We start from the raw sequence: 25,249 nt of genomic DNA, 5'->3' as shown, positions 1-25,249 counted from the left end.
CTTACTTTTCGTTTCTTTCCCTTTATATATGTATGTATATATCCAATATTTTATTTTATTTCTTTTTGCTACTTTTCTTTTTAGTTTTGTTCAATTCGTTTCGCTTTCAATTTGTTATAGAACAAATTGCCCATGGCCAGTTTGACAGCTGGGCTGGAACGTCAATCACCGCAAAGTGTCTAGTAAATACTAATACTGCATCTATCTCTCTCTCTATCTCAGTGTGTGTGTGTGTGGTGGCCAACTATGTGTGAGTCATTTGTATAGATGGATTTGAGCCTGGCTATTATGTTTGCATTTCGGCTAGGTCTCTTTTGTTTGCTGCTCGGTAACGCTCAATGTCGCTTGTTTTTTTTTTTCTTGTTTTGATTTTTATATTCGATACTTTTTTCTTTTTTTGACTACGGTATCAAGGGGCTTATAAGACCTTAACTTTTTGTTTTTCAAAAAATGAAAACAAAGAAGAAACATGATGACTCAATTTGTGTGAAACCTAAGTCCTTTCTCAATACGATTGGAGTATTTGAATGCTTTCGATTGAAATGTATGGTCAAAATATTTTCGTTTTTCTAGCTTGGTTTTAGAATGAAAGAACTGAACTCGTAAGGACAATTCTTAATTGAAAAACGACTTCAGTAAAATGAAAATAGAATGATTTAAATCTAATAATAGCATACTTAAACTGGAATGTATAAAAAAGACGTTCACCAAAAGAATCACAAAACTGGTTTAGATTAAAAGATTTGAATAGTTTATTGATTTATAGTGTAAGCCTAGGATCTAATGTCTAATTGGACTCTCCAAGTTGTCTGATTATTACGTTGAATTTCAAAAATTGCTTAGAAAAATTTTTTTTTTTTTTTTTATTATCTAATTACTTTCGGTTATGTTTTAAACGATTGATGATAGAAGGTGTGCTTCTGGTCGTATTGAAATAATATATCAATACCATGACTTGTATGTCGACGTCTTCGGCGGCGTCAATCTCTTCTCATCGTCATTGTCGTTTTATATTCTTTTGTTCGTCGCCAACGTTGACCACATTTAGTCGTTGTGTGTAGTATCTGTGGCTAAGAATCACATCCTGCTGATGGCTTTGGTCGAGAGTTCATAAGGTTTTTTCTACTTCTCTGCCCCCCACTTTTTTATATAGTTGCTGCTGCTGCTGCTGCTCGTCGTCCACCTCATCCGCATTTTGCGGGCCATTGTTCACTAATTTTGTCACGTTTGCAGCTTTTGTTCAGCAGTTCCTTTTTTGTCATCTTTCACCTCCTTCTACTTTTTCCTCTGTCTATTGCCGAGAGTGTGTATATCTTTGGCTTTATGAACAAGAGACTGTTGCCCGGCATCCATTTGTCCGTCCGTCCCCTTGCCCGAGTCCCCGAACCCCTCTTTCCAGCACTCATCGAGTTTAACTTTGGCCTGCTTGTTTGTTTGATTAAATCTTTCTCGACGATTTGCTTTTGCTTTTGCAAATGCACTTGGTTTTTGTTTTTATACCCTTGCAGAGGGTATTATAAAATTGGTCAGATGTTTGTAACGCACAGAAGGAGACGTTTCCGACCCCATAAAGTATATATATTCTTGATCAGCATGAGAAGCTAAGTCGATATAGCCATGTCCGTCTGTCCGTCTGTCCGTCTGTCCGTCTGTCCGTCGGTGCGTACGCGTTTTACTCAGCCATCTTAAGAGCTATCGGGATGAAATTTTTTTTGGGAGCTTTTTTTTTACCCGGGTGAGATAAAGTATGAAAATCTTTGGGATCGGACTACTATATCATATAGCTCTGGAACAAAAATTTTTGCAAAAATTGGAGTATCCCCATGAAATTCACCAATATAATAGAATTTGATATAAAATCTCAGATCCCAAAATTTGACCCTGATCGGATAAATAGAACACAAGTTACAGTCTTTATAAATCGGTTCAATCGCTGCCGGCAGCTCTGCTTGCTGCCTACTACGTCATCATCAAATCAACAGAGCACATGCATACACACACAGACGCAACGCTACATAAACTGTATGTGTATGCGTGCGTTGCTTTGCTTAGGGAATGAGGGAAGAAGAAGAACAAATTGTACATAGTATGAAGAGTAAAATTGTTTTGTTTGTATATTAATGAATTGAGTTGCAGAAAACAAATTTTGAACATGTGAAATTATTATTGTCAAGGACTGCAAGGGTATATAAACTTCGGCATAGCCGAATTTAACTTCTTTGATATTTTTTTCTTTTTCTGTTTTCTATTCCTTCTATTTTTCTCTCACCAATCCAGTCTTTGACTGACAAATGCTTTTGCTTTCTCATTTGTTTGCGCAGCTCAGCTTTTGGTTTTGTCTGAGAAGTGTTGTGCGTATGGGTGTGTGCATTGCTGTGGGTGTGTGTATGGTTAGCTGTTTGGAAGCCCAAGTCAAGTTTCAACTTCAATTTTCAACTGATTTCTATTGCTTGACATGTTGCAAATAATTTTAAATTTGCTTTATTTAAACGCATATTCCTATTCCAGTTTCAGACTTGGCTACAAATGATATGCAAATATTATGAGGAATATATAATGGGCCATCTGACGCCACAGTCAACAAATTAAAAAAAAAAAAAGTTTGTTTTCTGTTTTTTTTTATTATTCAAAATTTTTCTGTTATTGTTGTTGCGTGGTGCTGGCGGTGGTGACCAACACCATTGATGTCAGGTGCTATATAGGTGCCCAGGTGCCATGGCACGTGACTTGCCTGGCTCCCCTAAGTATGCTACATATCATATTCTTGTTGCTTGTCAGCATTTTCCTAGTTTTTTTGAGCTCATATTTTGAATATTCTTTGCGAATATTTTTAACCACTTTGCCTCTTGCCTCAGTTGCCGTGAGGTGAAAGCCGGAAGACAAGAGGTACAGCCCTCTGGCAAGTTCATGCGGCTTATCTACATGAGGAAAGGGAGCTTCCAACCCCCCTTTCTTCCCCTACTTGTTCTTTTTCTGTCTTATTCTCTTGCTGCTGCTTCCTGTGTGTGTGATGGTAGGCAGCCGTTGTTATAAGTATTTTTGCACAATTTTCCGCCATTTTTTCGCGTATTTTTTTCTCTCATACCCTGTATTCTGTAGATTAGACAAGCATATTGATTGCCTTTAAGGTAAAATAACTCATTACCATTTTCATTTGCCTTTTGAGCTGCAGTTTAACTACATTTAAAAATAAACTTGGTGGGATAAAAGGTAACTTTAATTAAGGTTAAGCCCTCTAGATCCACTGAATATACAAAATAATAATAGTAGAGCAGGTAGAGGATCACTAAAGTATCAATATATATTATAGTATATTTAATTTTTGGAAGACATTTTTGATTTTTACATATATGCAGGATATGTAGAGTTCGAGAGAGGTCTTATTTATCTTATTTATCTACCAAAATTATACTATTTTTTGTGTTTTTGTCGCTGTCGTTTCTCGTGGTGCTTTACATATTTTTAATGTTGAAAAGCTTTACTTACTTCCGCTGGCAGCAGAAGTGGCAGCAGCAGTGGCATCAGGAAACGGAAGTTTAACTTTTGTTCAAAATTTTAGTGATTCGTGCAGCCGCAGACATTCTGCTCGGACTTGGCACTGCTTTTGATTTTAGAGAGAGAGAGAGAGTGAGTGAGGGACTTTGAGAGAGTGAGAGATTTATTATTTATAATCGATTTGTTGAACTTATGATCATTTTATGCAGTTGTCTGGATGCTTCTCCCTCTTTCTTTCCTTATCTCTATGTGTGTGGATCAAAAATCATTTTACCTTTTGCCACTTTGGCAGTTGTTGTTAAGCCCATAGACTTTAATAGTTTTCAGCACAACATTTCGTAATCTTCTTCACCTGCTGCATCTACTCTGAGCTGCTTACAACTTTCAACTTTCGCCTCCGCCTCCTCCTCCCTCTTCAGTCTCTTTCAAGGCCTCCTACTACTATTCCCTACAGAATTACCACACGGGCAAAGTTCACTCGCTTTGGCAAAAGTTAGCTAAAAAGTCGGCAAACAGGCAAACTATATGGCAAACACGAGTATAGGAAGGAGTTGCCTCTAGCTCTCGTTATTATTATTATTATTTTTGGCTTATTCTGGATGCGTGTGCCGTTTCAAAATCTGTAGCAGGTTGCAACTTTTCAACTTTTAAATAAAAGTAGCTGCAGATTTGGCGTGAACTCACTTCCTTCCCTGCCCTGATCCCTTTGACTTGATGCTCGGCCCGTTGATGGCGTGCGGCACGGCTATGGCTTTTAGCATTGCATGTTGTTGCACCAGACACGCCTCCTTTCAAACACACACACACGCGCTGAGGGAGAGAACATTGGCACACACACAGACACACACGCAATTGCACATGGATAACGGAAATGCATTTTCAGTGTGGCCGTCAAGCAAAGCAAGAGAAAGCCATTTCACTTTATTTTTACGAGCATTTATCGGACAGACGGACATTTTTATTTCAGTTCGCCATTTCAATTTGCACAGTGTTAAATGGAATCACGATTTTAACCCAAAAAAAGAATTCGGATGGCTCCCAGTAAAGACAGAGAAGAAAGAACAAAAACTATTTGAGCACGAACACACATAACACGAATTTCAGCCAAAGGTCAATTAGTATTGTGCTATCTCTTATTCCTTTATACAACTCACCCTCCTCTTGCCGTCCAACAAATCCATTTTCCATATTTTCGTTAATATGTTCACCCATTACACTGTGCTTTGGCCATTTTTATTTTAATAAGTGACCGACCATTCTTTTAAGTTCTCTCTCTTCTTCAAATAACAAAAAGAATAAGAACATTGGCAAACCGAAAAATTTGGAATAAAAGGATCCCTTAAAAGGTTGAACCCCATTTCATTAAATTTCGTTCACATTCGCTTACCCGTTTTGGGTTCCGATTGATATATTCTCTAGATTTCGTTGGACCTGCAATTAATTTATTGACTCCACTTTAAATCGATAATTATATTCACTGATGGAACAATATTATTATTTTCAGTCTATATGTAGGTGTTGACATTATCTAGAATGAAAATACATGGGGGGGGGAAATCTATGCTAACCACTTTCACAATTTCACCACCACCACCATCGTGATAATGTTTACCCTTCGATGTGACATCCTTGGTAGTCGGTGGTTTCTGGTGTTCCTTCAGGCGAGGTGACTGAGGGGTGACATCACGATGATGTCGCTTGGGTTACGCAGTAGTAAAAACATTATGGCAAATTGTTTTAAGCTGTGCGAAAATGCCATCAAAATCAGTTGACTATGCAAAGTAGCGCGTTACCTACCCACCCACCATTGTCCCCCTTCCCACCTCCCCAATTCCCTATAGAGCTGCCAGGAAGAAGAACTGAGGTTTGGGACTCTAGAACTCTGTCTCCTTTTGACTATAAATGGGATCGGAAACGGTCGTCCCTTTAGGAAGGGGACATTTGTTGCTGATGTTGGTTGGTCGGTTGGTTGCTTGGTTAGATGGTTGGTTTGGGTGGCATTGCATTTTATGGCTTGTGCATGTCGTAGTCATTGTTGTTGTTATTGTTGCTGCTGTTGCTGTTGTAGCCATTTTCAAAAGCGTTTTCTTCATCCATTCTTTGGCTTGAACTTTGCTGCTGTCTCTGACTATGACTTGAGTGTCGTCCGACCCACCCATGATGATGATGGCGGTGGTGGTCAGTAAGGGTTGCCATCAAAAGTTAAGGGAAGGAGACTTTTAGCAATATGCTTACTGTTGCTGCTTTGTTAGGGTCCCTTCTAATACTGTTTAGCATATGCCAGACAAGCTCGGACAATGTGAATGGGAAATTAATTGAATGAGATGAAATTGGGAATTGTAGGGAAACAGAGAACAAGAATGTGGGAATTAGTAATAAGAATAAATCTCGCCCAATCTAATCATTAGAGTCTCTACTTTATCTATTATAAAGTTTAAGCAAGTAATATATATAGGTACTACATACATTATATATTTTCCAGCATTTTCCTTGCACTTAAGATTTTTATTAAAGAAATATTATTAAAATTTCTCTTCATTTCTATTTCTTTTTAGGTAAGTCTGCGAATATCAAAGTCCAAGTGGATTTGTGACTGAAATTAAGATACAAAATATATAAAAATCAAGAAGTAAGTTGAGGTAGTTTCACTATAATATGTTACGATTCATTTTTAAAATCTTTAAATCATATTTGAAATTAAGAGTTTGAATTCTTTGTTAACAATTTCTATTTGCTAATTCGATAAATATTAAATCTATACTTAGAATTTTCAGCTTATCTCAAGCTTTGTGGAATTTTGTTTTTTTCCCCGCTACTCGAGTCAAATTTTTATTATTATTATTTTTTTTAATTTCCTGCAATGATTCATCTAAAAGCAAAAAATGATTAAAGTGGAAATGAGAAACGTTTGTTATTTCAATATATATATGTAGATATACATAAGATGTTTATATACAGAAGTGACTCGACTTTTTATCTGCATATCAGTGTTATCAGCGAGAGAGTCTCGCAGTAAATAATCTCCACCTTCAATTTGAATTGCACAAATTTTGCGCATCAACTTGAAAGTGTTTACTCACGCCACAAAATGCCCTTAGGGTGTGTGTGTGTGTGTGTGTTTGGGTAAACTTTGTTCCCGCTACCTTGCGCCTCACCGCAGAGATGAAGTGGGGGTTGAGGGGTGGAGCTGTTCAGCACCTTTTCATGGGATCTGCGCTTTTTATTTGCTCGCATTGTTTGTGGCCACCTTTTCACATACATATATGTATAGTTTTCTTTTTTACTCTTTCTCTCCGTGTGAATGTGTTCGCCAGCTGACACTTTCCACCTTGTAGCACCGCACTCTGCCACAAGCTGCTGCTGCTGCTGCTGCTGCAAAGGGCCCCTTGCCACCATCGTATGCATAATTTAATGCAAATAATGCACTTGTTTCGTTTCGTTTCGTTTCATTTCACTTTGCATGTTGTTGCTTTAAACGCTCCCTTTCTTCTAGCGCCCCCCCTTCATCTGAGGAGAGTATCCATGGCAAGATTACACGGGGGCTGATGTGTAATGTGGGAGAAGGTGGTGGCAGTGGTGCAGGTTACAGTCACAACTTCATTTTGCATTAATGCAAACGCTTTAACTGCAATTCAGTTCCTGTCAGTTGAAGAAATCCCCATGTAGTGTAACAAGGTATTTTAACTTTCTGTGCAGCTATAAATAAAAAATAAATATATATGTCATGCGTTTTCATGGTTATTTATTTGCTAATAAATTTATTCAATAAAGGCACAACCACTCAACTAATTCAATTAAGAATCAGTTTTCGATTAAATAAGTTTCTATTTAATTGGTTTAATCATTGCAATTCAAATAAATTTCATTTAAAATTGTTGCCGCATTGCTTTCGTTTATTGTCTGAATAACTTCTAACGGAATGCATTTAAATAATGAAGGCATAATGAGTTTTGTATCTGCAATTCAGGCAGTTTGATCAACATATTCACAAAGGTTACACACATATATTTGCTATATAAAGATAAACTAAAACTATAACGATTCTAATAGTAGTCTTTTCGATAAGAGGAAGCTCGAATGAAGAGGAATAAAAATTGATTACAACCATCCCTTTGCAATTGATTTACATATATTATTATAATTGTATTTAGATTTGTATATTTATTTCTGAAGCTTATAATTAAATAACGTTACATTTTTAAAATACAATGAAAGGAAAGAAGAAAAAAAACCATCGACATTGAGTTTAGCTATTCCCTCATTTACCTTATTATCTGATCATTTAGGTCAAGGAGCATCAGGCCAGCTCAGCAAAGCCCATCCAAGCGGTTTTCATCATCACCTGAGAGACCGACCTTTACGGTTTTTTTTCCGTCGTTACATCAAGGGTATTCAAATTTGGTTGCTGCGTGGTGCCGCGGTGTTGTTTGCCATTTGTGCGTTGTTGTTTTGGATGTTTTTTTATTCCCATATAATTTTTGCCTGCTTCTCGAGCATTTACTTAGCATATTTCTTGCGTTGGCATTGCATTTCCGCACGGAGCAAAAGCAGCAGCAGCAGCAGAAGAAGAAGAAAAAGGCTATGGCGACGTTGTCGTAAACTTAATTTCCGTTTGCCGGGCTGCTGCTTCTGCCGCTGCTCCATTTTTAATTCCTTTCGCCGCCTCTCTCTCTTTTCTGTTTATTTTATTTATTTTTTTTCCTTTTTCTTAACAACTTGTAGCTTGTTTTGTCTTCACTTTCCGCATGCGGCGGGCAAAACTGCGACGTCAGCAATGGCAGCGAAGTCGACGTCGACTTTGACGTCGTCTCATTTCAATTTAATTTCCCTGCACACCCAAATGCGCTCACGTACAAGTTGGTGGTGTCCTGGCATTTGCCATTTGTGGTTACAGTTACAGTTACAATTTACACTTTACACCCAAAAGCAGACATGAACACAGAGACAGAGACTCAAAAAAGAGTGCGGCGGGGACGAAGGAGGAGACAGAGCTCATCATCATCATGTGATGCTTCTGCTGTCGCTCCTTTTGCTTCCAATGTCGGCTTGCTCTTGTTGCTGTTGTGCATTTTGTTCTTGTTGTTGCCGTTGTTTCTTCTTACTTTTATTTTTATTTTTGTGTCTTATTAAATGAGTAAAATTACTTTTACAAGAGCTCTTCGCTGTATTGTTGTTTCGAGAGTGGGTGAGATACACTTGAAGAAAATGAAAAGAAATTACATTAAAATAGAATTGGCTTAATTGGTCTTCAAGAATCCAAAATGAAAGCTGAAAACTATTTCTTAGTATTCAGACTCGCTATAGACTTCCAAAAGCTGCAATTTCCTTTTAAAATGTCATATCATTTCAAACTTTGGGCTTGGCATTACCAACGAAAAATGAAAATCTACCTTCAAAAGATAGTCGAATCAAACTATTTAACATTCACAAAGTTTTAAGACAATTTTTAGTTTTCGTAAACATTAAAAAATATATGTTTATGTGATGAATATTCATTATCATAAATTCCATTTTGATTTATAATTCCCATATCAATTGCCATATATAACAAAATAAGACTTTCAAAATCGTAAGCTTCATTTCTTAATGATTTTTTCTGCAAGTGCAATGGAGAGTCATCGTCATTGAAGCTCACTCACTTCAGGGCGCCGACACTTTCTTTAGTTTCGCTCATGGAAATTAGGTTGTAAATTTCGTAAAGTGGCAACATTCAGCGAACTGACGAGTGTCTTGTTGTTGTTTACTTGCAGAATGGCTTGTTAAGTATTTTGTTGTGAATAATTTATTGTCTGTTGTTGCGTGTGTTGCTGCCCGTGGGCCATATTAACAGTTTATCAGCAGGAGCAGGAATGGCAGCATCAGTCTTTATACTTATTAATTGACTTGGCATTCATGTGGATCATCATCGTCATCGTTATCATCATTATCATCATCATTGGCATCATCAACGCCGACATTGCTCATACGCCAGGTGGCCGGGCAATTAAAAGCAACTGATAGGGGAAGGGAGAATGATAATGATGATGATGATGAGGGGCAAGTGAAGAAATCGAAATATGAGGATGAAAATGGTTTTAAGGGGTAAAAAGTGTGGATAACGTTTACAGTAAAGTTAATTAAACCGCAATATTTGCATATTGCTCTCATTTCACTGGCAAAGGCTACGTAAAATTTTCCTTATTTTCCCCCTCCATCATCACCATGCCACACGAAACCACAGTGAACCGCCATCTCTCAGTTATTGCCCCAATGGCAAACAACAGCGTGGCAGGCAAGCAGCTCTCTTGTATATGTGGTTATATATGCGTGTTTATGTTTTTGTGTGCGTGTGTGTGTGTGTGTGTGTTGGCAAAGTTTATTGCTCAATTTCCCGAAAAACTTTTCCAACCTGTGCCGCTGCTGCTGCTGCCAGTGCTGCTTCTTGCCGCAAAACCAACGCACATTGAGTTAACATGCAACTTTAAGATACTTTCGCAAAACTTGATTTGCCATGAGCCGCCGCCCTCGCCAGGAAACCAAGGAAAAACACACACACTTACAAACACACACATGCACATCCAAAAACAAAATTTCCCTCATCGCTGAGAATGTAGATAAGCTTAAGACAATGTTTAAACATTAACTAGGCCCAAAAAAGAGAACGCTGAAAATGAAGATGCGGCACGGCGAATAGGTGTGGCTAAGTGTTGCGGCCGTTGTGTGGTGTGTGGCGGTCGAGTGGAGTGGGGTGATATGTTCCTTTTGTTGTTGTTGTTCTTTTTGTTGTGCAATGAGTTTTACGTGTTTTGTGATTTTTATTAACGCAACTTGTGGCAGCTTCAGCTGCTGATCGCGTCGGTGGTGGGGTCTCTCAATAATAAAGTTATTTATTCTCTCAATGGGTGGTGTGGCGGTGGTACAACTTGAGCAGTTTTTCAACAGAGAATAAGAACAATAATTTATATAAATTTAACCTTGGCCAATTTGTTGGGGCTAGCTTGTTGTTGCCGTTGTTGTTGTTTGGGTTTTCAGAGCGCAAGTCTTTGCCAATTTCTGCAGTGTCCACTGTGATTTACAGCCCCAGCAATGCCTGCAATGACCTGGCGCAAAAAAAAAAAAAAAAAAAACGTTGCCGTTGCCATAGTCATAGTCATAGTCACCACCAGGACCAGCAACCACTAGCAAACCGCAGCAAGGACATTTTATGCTGGGCCACTGCAGGACAGTGTTATCGTTATTGTTGTTATTGTTGTCTTCGTTTGCACTTTGCAGCCCACAATTACACAAGAGCATATAATGCAACGACCGCTATGTTTTAAGAATTTAGTTTCCTTTGCCCTGCCCACTGACTGGTCTTCGCTCTTCGGTCTGTCCCTAAGACCAAAAGGTCTCATTTTCTTCATTTTGCTTGTTTACAATAAATATTTTGTTGTTATCTTTCAGGGAAATCTAAGACCAAAAACAAAAAGGGCAATAGCAAACATGAAAACTTTAAACTGCAGAAATTTGTAAAGAAGTTTTAGTTGAAGACAAATAATTTCAGTGCTAATAACCTATACATAATCCAAGCCAACATAAGCTTTTCATATGTTTAAATAAACTATTGGATATTTGCCCACTTCTCTAAGATTCTCAGCCTTTTTAAGCATGTGTTTGATCAAACTTCTATCAGCTTTTAATAAAATGAAACACCCAAATCCCATGTATGTACATATACATAACTAATTTATTTATTTATTGTCTGACTTTAAAGGTTTTTTTCTTCTATCAACTGTAGTTTTCGTATAAATTGTAAAAAAAATTGTCTCAAGGCTTCTTTTACACGGTTCTGATATCAAAAGTATGTTAATTACCAATTAAACATGTTAACCCTAGAGAGAACGCCTTAGAAATTTATAAAACATTGTGAAAAGTCGAAATTGCAATGGGAGTTAAGCTTAGTCCTATGTCTTTCTAATGGAATGTCAAAGTTATTTAAATTAGAAATGAGAAGTAAACGGTTTTTTGGTTGCAGATTCTCTTAAATTCAGCAATTTCTCATAACGATATATCCCAGACACATTGGTGAAAAAGATATGTATATAAATGTACATATATCTATATTGAAAGAACATTTTCGTATTGTCAGGTAACAATTTTTAATTAAATAGCCTTTAGCCGGAATCAATTTATTGCCCAAGTGGCAACTTGTGTAGCTGTTTCTCTGGTCTGGCCAACTCTGCCTTGATACTGGTTGAGCAATTTTATTTATTGTCCTTTTATTTATGAGCCAAGATTTTTGGGTTTGCAGGCCTCAGGGCCCAGTATCATTTAGGAGAGGCCCTTCAATTTGTAGCCCCCACCTCCGCCTCCATACATTCATTTGTGCGTGCGTGCCAGAGCAACTAATGAGCAAATTATTAAACCCCACACTCGAGAAAAGCCTCCACTCAACTTGAAAGCCTATACCAAAATCAGTTAAGTTTGTTGGAGATTTTTATTGCTATAGCCAGCCAAAGTCATTTGATTAGCAATTGCCAAGCCAATATAAATGGACCCGAGTCCTTGCAAACAACCAAAACACACACATTCACACACACACACACACACACAAATATGGTCAGTGTCAAACCAAATCACCACGAATTTGACCACAAAATACTTGGCCAGTTGTTCATTTTATGTATGTGTGTGTGTGTGTTTGTGTGTGAAATGAACTTAACTCTGTGCTCCATTCTCCATTTACCATTTCTCTATTCACCATGCTCGATTGTCCATTCTCGATTTCTGTTCAAGTTTATTTGGTTTTTGTTCTTTCTTTCTTGTTGGACTGCACAAGAAATTTATAGCAGAAAATTAAATACCACACACCATCTGCTACATACAGTGATTAGTGACTTCCATGAACGAATGAAAATGAACTATGAACGGCTAGAAACGAATAGATCCAACAAAAACTTGCTTAATCATTGATTCTCACTGATCTTTAAGTCGTTATTTCAATTAGTTTAATTAAAAGGGATATTTTCAGGAGCAAACAAATTTTTTTGAAATGTATTATATTCATTGGTTTGTATTCATTCATGAGCTTTGCTTACCTTTTAGTACTTAACGAGTAATATTTATCTTTTTCGAAAAGCTTCTTACTTAAGATTATTTCAAAGTTTATTTGCCTGTGATTATTTCAGTCTTTCAATTGGTAGACTGACAAGGCGCTATATCAATACGATCAAAGTTAAACGAAAGCGAGCGAATGAAAAGTTTTTCCTATTGGAATAAACTGGATTTGCTCAGCACTACAACTACTACCAGGATGCATGCATGTACATAAGTACATACATACATATCTACCCCAACCACTCAGTTACTCTCATGCAACTCCTTTATACATACATACTCCAGGAACGTTCTATTGCTGTTTTCTCGTCCTTCTTTTGATATAGTTTTATTTTAGTTATTTCTGCTGCCCTGCACTCAGCACTCGTCGTCAGATTCCTCGTCGTTCTTTATTCAGCTTTCGGTTCGTTGGTTGGTTGGTTTGTTCTCTTTCATTTTGGCTGCAGTTTAATTTGTACATCGATATATTTTCTTAGTTGTCAGGACACGCAGCAACAACAACGACTCTGCACATAGTAATTGTGTATGTGTGTGTGTGTGTAAGTCCTTCTGTATGTGTGTATGTGTTTATGGCAAATAACAATAAATTCTCAGTTTGCCGTGCGATTGTCGCTTTGAAATATCGTTTAACTTGGCCCTGCACATTGGGTAAAGGACAGTGAAATGGGGGAGGGGGAAAGTGAGATTATTTTGTACACCAATGAATAGTGGCGGGCAGCTATGTGCCAGCTAAATGCGCAGACATTTTTGCTAATTAGCAAGCCATTTAAAAATCTGTAACTACAATAATAATGGCAACCAAGGCAACCAACATTACTGGTCTGTATCTCTCTCTCTCTCCCCCGGTCTCAATGTTCTTTCATTGCATTCATAATTTGCCCAGTGGCCCGGCATTAATCAAGTGGGGCAAGAAGTCTGTCAATAGCAGCAGGACTCTAGAATTCTATCTCTCCCCCCCCTTTCATATACGCTTGCTTCTTCATCTTCATCTTTGGACTTTATCCTTGCCCCCATTATGCGCTAGGCGAACAAAGAAACTTTTGAATCAATTCAAGTTGTCCAAAGTTGAAATCCGCGCACTGCATCGCCAGCTTTGCACTCAATTAAGTGACTTGGCAGCAGAGAGGAAATGAAGTGAGGGTAGAGAGCATAGGGTAGCGGGTATCGGATAGCGGGTGGGTGCTACAAGTGCGTGCAACAGCTAAGAAAAACAATTTTGTTGCAGCCAGCACCAGCAGTAGCAGCAGCGGAGGCAGCAAAAGAATAAAGCAAGCAAATCTCCTCTCTTTCAATAGCAAAAAAGGCAACAACAGCAACTACTACGCTGGTAAGTTAGTGCCAACAAAATTGCAGCAGCTGCCACATCAAAAGTTGCCTGCCACTTTCTTGGCAATGTCATCCGTTCCCATCAGGTTTTCTTCGTTCTCTTTCTTTCGCCCACTCTCTTTATCTCTCCCGTTCTCTTAGTAGCTTTTCTTAGTCTTTGCTCACGTGAGCTGGCAAAGTTTTAGTCGCTTCCCGCTTCCGCCTGATTGACTTGCTCTGAGTTGACTTAACACAGCTTCTACTTCAAGTTCTTCGTCTTCGTCTTTATTTTCATCTTCCACTTTGGATTCTTCTCTCTTAGTCGTCAATTCCCTCCTCCATCTATTTTGGGACTCTTGGCAATGGTTGCGTAAACTAATTTTCCATGTCGTCACTCGATTGTTTTAAAAGCCAAACTTGCTTTTATTGACACATACCATTCACCCACCCACACACACACACACATGGTGAGATGGTGTGTGTGTTTGTGTGGGGGCATGAAATATTCAAGTCTTTCAATTGGCTTCTACTTGCACTCTGTCAATCCGCCAATGCTTGTGACCAATAGAATTCCCCCCTAACATTGTTCTTCCCTACGTCTGTCCGTACATCTGTCTATTGATCTGTCAGTTAACGTTTAATGCAGTTTTTGTGTTACGGTCAAACTCCTGGATGGTTACCAAACCCCAATCCTAATTCAACCCCCTTGAGCCCAATCCCCATGCCCGTGGAAGCAACAGTAGTCCGAGAATGTTGTTTATTATGTTTTAAAATATACATTTTGACCGACAAATAGATAGAGTTATTTTCCATAGCATACTTTTTTGGATAAATGTGGAATTTGAAAAATTTGTAAAAACATTAAAGTGGTAGATTAAATGGTAAATTCTTTCGATATTTAACACAAGAATCCATGCATATTTTGTGTTATTAATTGTTGTATTTATTAAATTGTGAACTAAATAACAAAGATGAATTAGAATTAGAGAGAGTTTAAATTGATCTGAATTGAATAAATTACATTTTTTTATCCATTGGCTAGAATTTATCTATTCTAAAGTTAAAGAGCATTGAAATAACCTTATTTTAAGCAAAGAAGGTTCCTGCTTCTAAATCGCTTTAATAAATAATTAAACACGTTCATTAACTTGTAGTTTATCCTTGGAGGACATAGTAAGAAGGTCTTAAAATAAGGTGAAAATGTACACATGCTAGCTATAAAGTGGTCGATATTGGCATTGTGTTTAATATATAATAGAGAATTGATTTCTGAGTCATTCTAATTTTTCATCGCTTCAGTTTTATCCTATTCTAATAGTTTGCTCAGCCCTGGCCGTTTCTCTGTTTGTGTTTTGGAACACAATTTCCTGCTGCTTATTTGAAACTTATTTATATGAATATAAGTATAAGAAAATTGAGTTCATTTCTAGAATACGTAATTCAATTTTCGTTCCTTAATATCCAATTGTAAGCCCATTGTGCTGTCGCCACCCAAATACTTGTATATATGTATGTATATTTGGTTCAATGCTCTCTAAGCACGCACAACCACAGAATTGTTGTTATATGTATGTATGTATGTGTGGGTGTCTATAGTTGTTTAGGGTAGAATGTGTAGATGTAAGTCTTTGTGTGTCTGTGTGTATGCTACAGACATTTCCGCAATGTATTTTGACTTGAGGCTTTTACGAAATGATGGATAATGGCATTCAATTTGAAACGCTTAAACTCTCCATTTGAAATGTCCTCCCCCCTTTATCTCGTTTCCACTTACTGCTGGTTCTGACTTGTCTCCCCCTACTCTGCCTTAAATAGTTACATCAATTAATTTACAAGTCATTGTCAGTTGTTGTCGTGTGCATTATAAATGATTTGCGTGCGTGTGTTCATTAGCTGTCATAATGGCCAGGAGAGAATGGAGAAGACGTCGTCGTTTTATGGGTCAACAGCAAAAATGTGACCTCATTTGTGGTCTCCATCTCTAAACTCTCACTCTCTCTTTACCCTCTTCCCTTTTACTTTACTATCTAATTTCAATTTCAAATTGAGTAGTTTTTAGAAGGACTGACACTTCAGACTATGTATTTGTAGATGCTTAGCTAATTTCATTGCCCTTAGTCACGCCCTCCCAAAGAGTCAAGAGAATGAGCAGCAGTCCCAGCCGCAGCAGCAGCAGCAGCAGCCGTTACTGTGGCAAAAATTTGAATATTCATGGGCCAAGTTAAAATGAAAGAGGCGGAGCACATAGGCCTTTAAGTGAGAGATGATAAGCTAGAGGGGGAGCGAAGAAACGTAGGGAGAAAGAGGGAGATGTAGAGAGAATTCGCCGGCAACGCTTTTATCAATTATCAATTAACCTAAATTTCAGCCTCTGCGATTTTGGCAATGCCAGTGACAGTTCAGAGAGCCATTGCCGTGTGCCAGCTGAAGTAGAAATTACGGCTGCAAAAGAAGACAAAGTATTTTTCAAATGAAAGCTGACAGCTTCTGTTCTGTTCCTCCTCTTTCTTCGATTACGATTTCGATTCATGTCGAATTGGCATCTCAGGTAGGCAGGTATGTGTGTGTGTGTGTGAATGCTCCCATTAGTGTGAAAGCATTTTTAATTTTTAAACGTGGTTAGCTGTCAAAAAAGAAATAAAAAAATGCATTAAGGCATCGAATCAGGCATTAAAAATACCCTTTCAATGAAAATATAAAAATTACTGAAATTTCATAAAAATAAAATATTAATGCATTGCTTATGGATTTTCAAATTGAACAAAATAATACGTTTAAAATTATTGTATTAATAACTATTATCTTGTTGATTTATTTCGTTAAGTTGAAAGGTTATTAGACTTGTGTCAATACTGAGAGAACAAAGTAAAGCCGAAAAGTGGCGTAAGATCTGCTGTAGCACTGAACCGATTAAAAAGTATTCTATTAAAGGTAACCAAATGCCGTCTCAAATATAATATAGGGTATACGAATGTCACATGATTGATTGCGGTGGCGGCTAAGCAAAGGAAGAAACATATATAAATGCCAAACAGAAAGAAAGTTGATGCTGATGTCTTTTCAGACTCTCCAGCACGGTCTCAGTGACTCTAGAGACTAAACTAAAGCAGACCCTTGACAGTAATCATTTTCATTACTGTAAAATGTCAACAGCAAGTTTTCCTCGTTCACAGAAAGTGTGACCCTTGCCGCTTCCGACGCAGGATATGTTGCTTGAAATTTGATGATGCAGCAGCAATAGCAGCAGATTGAAGACAACGAGAAGGAGAACTAGAAGCAGTTGCATTTGCAGCTGCAACAGCATCACCAGTAGTAGCCAAATCTAAAACAAACAACACGGGCTCAAGGCAAAACATTGACAACACATTGCTTCAACTCATCCACCCACACATGAACCTATGGATGAGTGAGGATGGGTGTTGGCGCCCCGGGGCTGCATTTTGCAGCTACTCTTATGATGCACTCACTGCAGGGGTTTGAGAAAAGAAAAAACCTCTTCTTTTGCTCTCTTGTTCGTCTACCCGTTGCCAAAAAAAAAAAAAAAAAAGAAAAGAACTGGGCACAAAAAAAAAAAAAAACAGCGACGTCAAGAAGACGTGCATTTGCTCAAGTGGAAATGAATTGAACTCGGGCAACGGCAATGGCAACGGCGGCAGAATGCAATCTCATTCTCTTGTCAACTTAACCTCGACGACTGTAACGACGACGACGTCGATGACGGTGACGACGACGACGACGGCGACTACAACTACTACAGCATTGGGCGTTGGGATCGGTAAAGAGATGCTGTGCGCCAATTGTTGTGCTGGTATTTGTGATTCCAGTTGTTGCAGTTGCTTCTTCATGCTATTGTCATCAGAAGCCGAATAGATGCAGCAGCAACAGAGCATGAGAGTTGCCTTTTTCGTGACACGGCCAACAGAGCGCACCGTGGTACAATTTAATAAGATATTACGAGTCAAAATCAGAACACTTAAACCAATATTTCTATTCACACTGCTGTCACTGGTTGTCATGGCAAATAATTTCAAGTTTACTCACTGCTTTGGATTACTCATCTTTCGTTAATTGGTTTGTTTTGCGCCTTGGATTTTGAAAGTATAAAACCACAGTTTATTATATAGTTGTGGGCGTTGGTTGTTTGTACGTTCTGTTCGTCCATCCGTTTTCTGGCGCTCGATTTTTATTTTAAACAATGGCTTGAGCATTTTTGATTGTCAAATGTTTGCAGAGATAACATTTACTATTGCAGCGGATTTGTAGCGAATGAAGCGTAGAGAAGATGCCATTCTATGGATGAGCAAGAGTTTGGGTGCAATGGAGGCATGGTGATGGGGATGGGAATGAGTTTGAGGTTCAGCATGATGTTGATAGTGGGCGGGCACAACAGTGCAACAAAAAGAAAAGAGCAAAGTGCCATAAGCGTTGCTAAGCTTCATCGTTTCGTCTTCAATCCCTGCTGCTTCCTGCATCTTTTCTCCTTTTGAGACTTTGTCTATTTCTTAACCTCCTCTTGTTCGTTTAACAGGAAGCATCAATTTGTAATGATCTTATAAGTGCTTGTTGTATGGTAGGTATTGTGTGAGTATTAGTGTCTTTGGTTTCCTTGTGTATATGTGTTCGAATGTATGTGTGGGTGTGTGTCTGTGTGTATACGGCTTATTAAGAAACTGTCTTAAAAGTTACAGTTACAGTCAGTCAATTAAAAGGCAATTAGGGGCATTATTATTGCATACTTTGAGGCGGGCATAATGAAGAATACTTAAACATGCAACGGCTGCCACTACTGCTGCTGCCGCCACTGAAATTCACACTGCCTTTCCAATTAAAAAGCAATTTGAGGAGGGAAATGTATTTATACAGTTGTCAAGGTAAAATGCAGACAACATGCACCTGGTGGCTCTTCATTTTAATCATTTTAGTACTAGACGATTTCCTGGGAAATTTAATTGGATCGAAAGGCTATGTAAAATGGGATATATAATTGACAATTTGGCCAGTTATAGTAAATTAAATACAATCCGATAACCGATATTTAATTTATTTTTTATTAGAAAAAAGTTTCAAAATGATTTTTCTATGGAAGGAAATTATTTATAAATACTGTTTTGTTTGAACTAAGTTACTTGTTTCTTTTTAAGTCGATTCTTCTATTAGTTGATTAGTATAATGCATTCGTTTTTCCACAGCTTATATAATTGGGTTTGGCTCTGCAGAACTTATTGCCTACTTTTCAGCGCTTTGTATGAAACGACAGCATCATGATAATAATGATAGTTGTAAGTCTTCCGTTTATTCTCTTCTTTTTCCTTTAGTGAGTTTTACGCTAATTGAAATTGCAATCGAATTACATGACTGACTGGCCTACGGCCATGCCATGCGGCCGTCAGTCTGTATATATGGTGATGAGTATGAAAAATAAAACTCAATGAAAATATAATCACATTTATGCAGTTTTTATGCCAGCAATGTAAATATTTTCGTTGTAAACATGCAACTCGGGGGCTTATGCCTCGTCAACAGTAACAGCAACAGCCACAGCATCAGAAGCAGCAGTTCGCCTGGCTTATACACAGGCAGCTGTGGCCTGTTGTCCACTTTTCATTTGTCTGTGTGAGTCTCTGTCTCTATGTGTGTTTGTAAGTGTGACGAAGCGAGTAGCTCGTCCTTTTGGCTGCAATTTTGCAATTCCATTTCGAGTTCATTGAATTTGTGCGCTGATTTCTTCTCTTTGGCTGCTTTTATACATATGAAAATTGCATTAAAAACAGCAACAAAAAAAATAAAAAACAAAAACTGAAAATTTATGAAAACCAAATTCATGTTTACTCCAGCTATCCTTTTCATCTTTCTCTTTACACTTTACAGTGTGTGTAACTATACCTTATACGGTTTATATTGAAAGCATATCAAGATGGTCAATCATCACCAATACTAAATTAATATAAGTATTTATTTGATATTCTTGATTAATTTGTCTGTTTTAATAATATCCGTCCAACAATAAGATATGAAATATTACTTAATGACATTTTTTGAGTAAAGAATTGTAGATCCTTTTGTTGAATTACTTTAATTAAAAGAAAGATTATATAACAGGAGCATAAAAGGTTATACATACAGGGTATCTTTAAAACTTATGAAAGAAACAGCCACTTTATTGGTTTCCTGTTTTTTCCCCTTATTTATACACATATATGATCCAGTCTGCGCATAAATGTATTTTTGATTTAATAATTCCATTTTTGTTCGCCCGTTCCATAATTGTGTTGTGTGTTCATCATTTTATCCCAGCCTGCCTGTCGCCCGACAACCCACTTGACTATATAATTTAATAGTTTTTCAATGAGGCAACATAATTGGTTTTAGTTAATATTGACACAGGCTCCGGCAACTGCTGTGGCTCTCCAGCTGTTGCATTATTAATGACGATGATGATGGCCATGGAGAGCTCCGGTTTCCGGTTTCTCTTTTTTCTGTGCCTTTTTTTTGTATTTTGCTGGTCAGTGAATTAATAGCCAACATTTTAACGGAAATGCGTTGAGTTCGTTTGACAATATTCCTATGATAAATGATGATTGTGGTGTAAGTCCATATATGGTGTGTGTGTGTATGTGTGGGTTTGCATTGATGTCACGTCCTGATCATTAATAATCTGATTTTTTCCCCTTTCTTTTCTTGTCTCTATTTGCAGTTCAACGAGCAAAAGGTAAACAAGCCTAACTAACATTTTTATGACCCAAACGTGTCGAATTTGACAACCTTAACATATCAGCAAGAAAGAGAAGGTGAGATAGACAGTCCCAGACTCACATATGTACCTATATGTATACGTATATGTAAGTAAAGTATAATCGATCCCTTGGCGGAACGGGTGATTAGACCCGCTCGACTGAGCCTGAGGACCGACCAAGCGAATGAGAGCGAATCAGTAAGCCAGTGCCAAAGTGAATAACTTTTAACGAAAACTGACAACCGCAATGACCAAAGTGTCATAAATCCATAACCAAAAGCGTCAACAACATCAACAAACATTTTGTATGACCTATGACATGAGCAGGGGCGGATTTCCGACTATGTGAGGGGTGGCTTCAAGTTGGCAAATGTATTATAAATTATTATTTGAATCTTTAACGAGACCAAGATAATAGACATTTTATTAATTGATGAAAATTAGTTTGAAAATGAAACCTCGCTGGTAAATTAGGCTCACAAAGCGATTTCTAGCCACAACACGTAATGTTAGGACTAGCCATTATATATTCATATGTGTAGTAGGCACTAAACGATTTTTTGAATGTGGACACCCATGGAAAATTCAGGATTCTAAGATTATCCATCCCTGAACATGGTAAAGAATGTTGTGCATGGATCCACATCTATTTGAGTGGAGGGGTAACGGTGGCAAGCCAAGAAAAGTTGGCGGGCAATGAACTAAATAACCCCCACCAATCGTGGAAGTGTGGAGGGTGGGGTTGGAAGCGTAGAGGACTGGTCGGTTAAGTTGACATCTCTAGACAGGCTGGCCGAAAAGCACTCATGTCAACCACACACAAACACATACATATTAGTGAACCAGGCATCCCTGACAGACAGTCAGTCAGTCAGTCAGACGGACGGTCTGACGGATTGACGACAACGATAGGAGGTCGTGTGACTGCCACTCGAAGTTCGCTTCGTCTGCCAGATAAAATGAAGTATTTCGCGACATGCGGAAAAACAAAATGCTTTTCATATATCGACAACAACAACAACTCTACATCAACAACAATATTGTTTGTGTCTCTGTCGAAGTTTATCGATAAGTCCTTCTGCTCGCCCGCATCCTGGTCCTCGTCCTCGTCCTCATCCTGGTCTTGTTCATGGTCGTGGTCGTGGTGTTCCGTTGCGCGTCTTGGTCTCTGAAAAATCACAGCTGCCGTCGCTGCTTCTGCTGCTGCTGTCGCTCTCAGTGGGAAAAACAATGGCGCATAAATTTCATGCCATCCGCCCCGTTGCCTTTTGCTTCGCATATAAAAAATAATAAAAATATATTAAATTTATACATACATACTTACACATATAAGAGATCGCTATGAATTCATAAATTTTCACTGAACAGCCGCCGACGATGCCGCCTCTGCCGTATCCGCGTTCAGCTTCCACAACAACCACATACCACAGCATAACAACAACGGCATTGACAGTTAAATGAATGACTATGGGTATATATGGATAGGGGTATGCCCTGGCTCCTCCATCCCATCAACCCAACCCATCACATCCCAATCGACCATCCCTCCATTCATCATCCCCCTCGTTGTCTGCTTCTCTCTCTCTCTAGAATTCTTTTCCTTATTCCTCTGCCCCGTTCGGCATACTTCTTGCCGATGTTTTGTTTACTTGGTGGAAATTTATGCAAATCTGTTAAAGTTTTGCTGTCATCGGAAAAGTTGTAGCCACCGCTGCATAGTTTTATGGAACTTGAATAAATATATATGCATATACACACTACATATATATATATCTATATGTATTCCTATTTATATTTATTGAGTTAAGTTGACTTGCGTTTTACGGGGTACGTTTAATTTGTATGGCATCAAATAAAACTTGAAATCAAGTTGTCATGAAAACGAACGATCAAAAACAGGAGCAAAGTTGAAAAATTTGGGCTGGGAATAGTTTAGCATACTTTTTGGGGACATGAAACGATTTGGAAAAGATTAAATTTAAGTTGCTTGAAACTGTTCATTTTATCTTTAGTTCATTTAATGTGCTGAATGTAACATAATATATATATTTATTATCAGTGTTGATAATAGTTTTTTTTCCTCAATTTAAAGAGGGAATAAGAGTACAATCACAAGAGACTTGTCTCACGTCTTCCGTAAATCATAATAATGGGCCTTTCGTAAAAACTTCATAATTTTAATTTGGTAATAGAAATGGGTTTACATGGAGGAAAATAAAGAAAGGAAGTAAAGTTGTAAACTGTGTCTATTGGCTAAAAAGGAAAAATATATTACTTGAGATTAATAGCCCATCAATAGGTCTAACCAAATGTTTAGTCAATTAAACTGTGATAAATTTAAAAAGGCTCTGACTTTTCAACTAATCTATAACTATATAAGTTCAAGAATATTTTCCATGTCAACATGAATTAAAGAGTATTAAACGGTTAGACATTGTGTAAGTCGACTAATCTTCTTGTTTTTGTTTTCTGTCTTTAATATAATAAATATAATAAGATTCAGGGCTTTGCCTACGACAACCAAGCAAATAAAAATATATATATAGTGCGTACAATAGTTTTACCGTTTTGTGTGTGTGTGGGTGTTTGTAGATGTGGTTGCTGTTGCTGTCGCCGTGGTCTAAGGGCAGTTTTTGTTATGTTTTATGCTGCTGCTACTGCTGCTGGCATTTGTTTGAGCTTTGTCGTAGTTTTGTTGAATGGCTTCATATTTATGCAAAGTTATGCGGTTTAACAGATAACAACAGAAGTTTTTCTATATCTCTGACGACGGTAAGACAGCAGTAGTTGAAGCAACCAAGAAACAACAAACAAGGGGAATGGAATAATGGAGTAGGTGAAAGAGTAGGATAACGAGAAGGATAAATCGAAGGAATAGCCCAAAATGAAGAAGAAGAACGGTTAGTGGTGAAAGAAGTAAAGTTCATTTGCATGCCAACCAATGGATTGAGCACAGATTGTGGTAAGGTCCAGTAGCGGTAAAACTTGGGGAAATGAAGCATATTTATGATCAGGTTACTGCTGCCACTTTAAATTTCACTTGACAAACTGTCTTTGCTTCTTTTTCCTCTATCTCTTTTTTTCCTATATACATATATATGTCTATATAGATATAGGGGTATATGCCTGAGATGCAAATGTGGGGCAAAGTTCCGCCTAGCTTTTCTTTTATCTTTTTTTTTCCTTTGCCACACTACACTGCGTATACGCAACAAAAGGAAGAGTCGGCCAACCACCCTCACCTCTAGCGTCGAGATGCAGTAACCAAGTACATAGACCATCTGCACCACTTTAGTTAATACGAAATTATATTAAAAACTTTTGGCTATGTTGCTTTAGCTGGCTTTTTCATTATCTCACGGCCAGCAGAGAGCTCAAAAAAATGCAAAAAACGTGGAGATAAATGAAAATGAAGCAAGTAAGTCGACTCGTCGACTCGGGTATACCATACACCAGGTGAAACAAATTTTTTTAAATTTCGAAAACCAAATGTACATACATATGTATGTCTATTAAATTGTTTTTACATGTTTCATAGTATGTGCTATCTCGCTCACTCTACGAACACACGAGCACTCTAGCGCCGCTACTAGCCAACGGCCAATTCTGGCCTTGTGGACCGCGTAGTAAAATACGTTCATATTTTGCATGTTTCTAGTCCGATTTCAATAAAATTTGGTAGTTTTGTATAAATAGATAAGATTAATTAGTCTGCCGAATTTGAATGCGATAGTCAAAAAACTACAGGAGAAAATCGGTTTTTTCTTAATTATGGAGGCGGAAGTGGGTGTGGCAAAATATGAAAATATATATACTCTGCGCGAATACTAAGCCAGTATACATACTAAATTTGGTGACTTTAGCTTTGTTTGTTTTTGATAAAATCAGTTTTGTTTGATTTGCGGGGGCGGAAGTGGGCGTGGCAAAATTTTTAAATAGCCAGTTTCTGCGCGTCTATTAAACTAGTCTGCATACCAAATTTGATGTCGGTAGCTGTCATAGTTTTTAAGAAAATCAGTTTTATGTAAATTCCGGGGGCGGAAGGGGGCGTGGCAAAAAGTTTAAACAATTAGTCTCTGCGCGCCAACTAAACGAGTATATAAACCAAATTTGATGTGTCTAGCTGTTATACTTTTTAAGAAAAACAGTTTTATGTGATTCCTGGGGGCGTAAGGGGGCGTGGCCGAAATTCCAATTAACTCTGAACATGTGCATACTACACGAGTATACATACCAAATTTGGTGGCTCTAGCTCTTATAGTCTCCGAGATCTGCGTGTTCATACGGACGGACGGACGGACAGACGGACATGGCTAGATCGACTCGGCTATTCATCCTGATCAAGAATATATATACTTTATAGGGTCGGAGAAGCTTCCTTCTGCCTGTTACATACATTTTGGCGACTTTAATATACCATTTCACCCTATGGGTGTATGGTATAAAAATCTGAAAAAAGAAAGAAGGGTAGTGGGAGTTGTGTAAAAGGGGAAACAACAACAGCAGTAGCAAAAAAAAAAAAATTGAAATGAAAATGGCTTGGCCGAAGGCAACACACCAAGTAGAATCTAACGGTATTTGCATTATGCTGCTGCTTGTTGCTCCGAGTTCAAAATTACTCTTACTACTCAATGTTACCAC

General features: G+C 37.9%; 1 protein-coding gene across 1 annotated transcript in view; it reads left to right on the top strand.

The window, feature by feature from the left end:
- app (Palmitoyltransferase app) overlaps positions 1–25,249 on the top strand; it is a 71,599-nt gene that overhangs the window by 9,934 nt on the left and 36,416 nt on the right. The window contains 1 exon segment of the mRNA XM_068292318.1: positions 20,570–20,584. The gene's annotated coding sequence lies outside the window, so the exon portion shown is untranslated.

The sequence above is a fragment of the Drosophila tropicalis genome, unplaced genomic scaffold, assembly GCF_018151085.1.
Source record: "Drosophila tropicalis isolate 14030-0801.00 unplaced genomic scaffold, ASM1815108v1 contig_694, whole genome shotgun sequence".
Lineage (NCBI taxonomy): Eukaryota > Metazoa > Arthropoda > Insecta > Diptera > Drosophilidae > Drosophila > Drosophila tropicalis.
Note: the sequence above shows the minus strand (reverse complement) of the source record. Positions and strands in the feature narration are given on the sequence as shown.